Source organism: Rosa rugosa, chromosome 5, assembly GCF_958449725.1.
Source record: "Rosa rugosa chromosome 5, drRosRugo1.1, whole genome shotgun sequence".
In the NCBI taxonomy this organism is placed as follows: domain Eukaryota; kingdom Viridiplantae; phylum Streptophyta; class Magnoliopsida; order Rosales; family Rosaceae; genus Rosa; species Rosa rugosa.
Window position 1 is genome coordinate 52,987,466 of NC_084824.1, and position 3,947 is coordinate 52,991,412.

Genomic DNA, 3,947 nt, shown 5'->3' on the forward strand with positions numbered 1-3,947 from the left:
AATCCCAAATCAGAATTCCCAAACCCTAAAATTTTCGATCTCTCTTAGTCATCGTCGGAGCCAGAAGCCGACTAATTCGAACTCCAATTCCAGTAATGTCCAATTTGTTGGGAGGGATGGAGATTTTCTATTTTCTAAAGTGTGAATTGTTGAAATTCTGTTTCATATTGGATTGTCTATCTCTGCATGTTGTCGTTTCTGTTCGATTTAGCACTTATTTGGTTTAGGGTTTTTGTGAAAGATTGTTGGGTGTATGTCTGACTTCCTGGGTACGTGATTGATTTGGGTGAGGAGAGGGAAGGTGATTCTGGAGGAAACGGGAGAGGAATTCACAACGAAAGAGAGTGATCGAATTTCCAAAGACTGAGGGGCCGGGTACGAAAGAATCTGAGGAATTCAAGACGGCTTTAGCACCGCCCTTAACCGAAGACTCTGAGTGTGAAGGTTGGTTTTTTTATATGATTTTATGTACAACAATTCAAAAAGTGAATTTCTTTCTTTCTCAAGGCAAATGGTTTTGGGGTTTGGAATCAACGACATCATTAGTGCAATATAATCATAGTATTGGGCATGTGCTTCAATTGAAATATGATTTTCAGTACCCATTTTTTGATACATATATAGGTAAATCAAGAATGCTCGAAAAGACACTTTGGACGGGCTGCAACAGTTCCATAGAGAAACTTCTGCAGTTGAGTGAGTAGCATATTTTTTTGTTTGTCTTCTAGATATGGATTGGATTAGTTTTCTTTCTGTTTGGCATTATTAGTTGTTTCCTGATGGCATGAAATTTAATTGAAGTAGAGTTGAGAACATATGCTTATTTTGTTTGCTTTGGTTTTTGTGAATATTCTGGGTGTCTTAATGTTTCTGTTTTGCATCCTTTAGTTTTACTGTAATTCATGAGCAGTAGTGATACCATGAATTGTTCTTACATTGAAGATAAAAGGACATTTTAGTTTATCATATGATAATTCTCGACTCTGCATGAAAGCATACCTGCATGTTTGTATTTTTGTTTTCAAAGATGATGGGCAGTTATTGTTTTGGTTGCCTTCATTTTTGGAACTTTAGAGCAATTTTAGTTACCTCTTTCTAAAGTTCATAAATCTATTTGGTTACTTGAAAGCAGATGTGTAAATTGGTATGGTACATATCAATTCTTCAAGGCAACTGCACTTTTTCATTGATATTGTTGTAAAGATTTGTAATTTCTTGCAGAAAGTTACATACTCATGTATAGTTTTTGACTTTGGAATCAATTTGTATAGTATTTCCACTCTTTGAATATTATTATGACAGTGATTATTAACTGGTAGCAAATAGTAATCATGAACTAATTACTTCTGTGCTAAAAACTCTTTTTTTGGCAACTGATTTATGTAGAAGAATTGACTTAGAGAAGAACCTGCAATACATAAGTTTGGTGATTATTCAATATTTGGAAGCCTAACATATTCATGTGTTATTACTGATTGTCTGATTTAGAGATCAATGTCTATCTAATTTAGATACAAACAAAAAGAACAAGACCAGAAGAACAACATGGAAACTCACTTGACAAATGCTGAACCATCCCATTTTAAAACATAGAGAACAATATAAATCCAACTAGTAATTAATAGAGTAAAACAGAGGACCAATTAAAGAGATGAAAGCAATGTAAAACTAGTAAAAGCTTCATATATATTAGAGCATATTCTTAAAATCATATGAACTTAACGTAGAACTGTACACAAAGTGAGAAACAAAAGACTACTAAAATAAAATAAAAACATTAAAAAAAAAAAAAGGAGAGGACAATAAAACACATAAAAAACCTATCCAGAACAATGCATATTAATTGTCACAGTGGTTTCTGGTATTTGGATCCCTTTTGTAATTGTTAAAGAATTTGAATGTTCCTTCGGAACTACAAAGAATTAATTTGATTGAAGCATTATAGGTAATCTGCTTGTGTGATCAATGATATGAACTCACTGCTAAGTTTTATATGTTGTTTAACTAGTACTCCTCCTCCTCAACTGCGCCATCACCGTCTTCACCGAAGTGGTTGAAGAAGGAATTTAGCGTTGGGCAGTCATAGTTCAGCTCCCCAGGTTTTGCATATTTTTGCCTACACCATACATCACAACCCAACAAACCAACATGTTAAACACTTACTAAGGACATCAATGAAAGCAACAAAGCCAATAGTATTAAACACTTGCAGAAGATTTCTAGTTTTAGAAAAGGACAAAGACTTGACTTAAAGAAAAGACCGCGAGGTTTGTGCTCATTACATAAATAAAAACTCCTCTTAAGAAGGAAAAACGTAAAACAAAGAAACACAGAAATTAACACGTCTTGACAAACTAATAAGATTGAAGCATACACCTCTTCACACACACAAATGTGTGAAAGTTTGATAATAGACAAAGATGCAACAAGAACATAGCTACAGTCCAACTTATGCTATGCAGTAAGATGAGGATTAGTTTAAATAATTCGAAAGAGTAAAGACTAGTTTCTCACACTACAAAAGATAAAAATTGCTGCAAAGAAAAATGAAGCCTCATACCTGGGTTGATAACCTTCGGATTTCTTGGTTCAATATTATACTGAACAGAATGATCAAAATGACCATGTACCTGGGTTACAGCATCTTCTCTTTCGCCTCCTTGTCCTCGTCCTTGAGCAAAATGATCATGTACTCACTGCAATCAAAAATCAACATAAACGTACGTGCTGACCAAATTGTTATAGGTTGAATGATTCCAATGATGGTAGCTGTTGAATGAAATATATATGGGGTCAACCAAATTCAATTATGCCGTTTACCTGGATACGAAGCCTTCGCAACTCTGCTAGGTTGAATGAGTAGCTGTTGAATGAACGATGGGGTGGCCGAGATAGTTTCTGGTCTTTAGGAATTAGGGTTTATGTCGTGGATTATAGTTATAATTTATGAAATTGATTTATCATGTAATTCAGAATTTTGCAAAAAAAAAAAAAAAAAAAAAAAAAAAAAAAAGGCTACCAGGTGAGCAGGTCACCATCATTGAATATTCTGAACCGTTAGATATATTCTCAGTTTAATTATATCCGACGGTCTAAAATATTCAAAAAAGTTAATGTATGGCATACATCGACGTATATTGGGGAAGGAGATTCAAAACTTCTCATTGATAGTATATTGGGTAGATCTTCCATCCCTTGGTGCATATATCTCCTGGTTAGGGATATCAAGCAATTGGCTTCTCAATTCCATTCTATAATCTTTAGACACATATTTAGATAAACTAATTTTGTAGCTGATTAGTTGGCATCTCTTGCCTATAGTCATCAGAATCCTAAAGGTTGGTTTTCTTGTCTTCCTCTTTTTGCGTCCCCAATGTTCCACTTAGATCAAATGGGAGGGGGAGTGTGGCTCGTGGTTTTTCTTTGTAATGTTTTTTCTGTGATAACAGAAAAAAAAATAATAAAAAATTCTTTCAGGTACCATCTCCCGCATTAATGCTCAAGGAGCCAAGGAGGAGTTTTAATGCACGGTTAACGAAGCGAATCGATTGTGATATGTCTATTCGACTATTCCCCCTCCGATCTAACATTCGTGGTGGATCTAAATTACCTGGTATCTCAATATTCGTGAGTGTGAACTTAATTAACACACATTATATGGAGGGCCCTTAGAAATTATTGAGAACTTCGAGGTCACGTTAAAGGTCATATCCATGAACACGAGATGTCTAATAATACCTTTGGGAATCAAAGAACTAATTGCATACAGAAATTGTAGACTTTAATGTTTGACGTGTGGTAAACATCTATATGTTAAGCTTATATGATTGATCAATGTTTTAAGTCTTAAATCTCGTGAAACACATGTATATTCACCACATATTCAAAAAAAAAAAACCCGCAGGGCCGGACCATACAATGTATCCTATCTTGGTAATGATATACAA

General features: G+C 34.5%; 1 long non-coding RNA gene across 1 annotated transcript; it reads left to right on the forward strand.

Annotated features, from left to right (window-relative positions):
* The first annotated feature begins 247 nt into the window (after positions 1-247).
* LOC133709008 (uncharacterized) lies at positions 248-3,577 on the forward strand. Its single transcript, XR_009846128.1, has 3 exons — positions 248-444; positions 625-696; positions 3,478-3,577. It is a non-coding gene; the product is annotated as an uncharacterized LOC133709008 (long non-coding RNA).
* Positions 3,578-3,947: the final 370 nt, after the last annotated feature.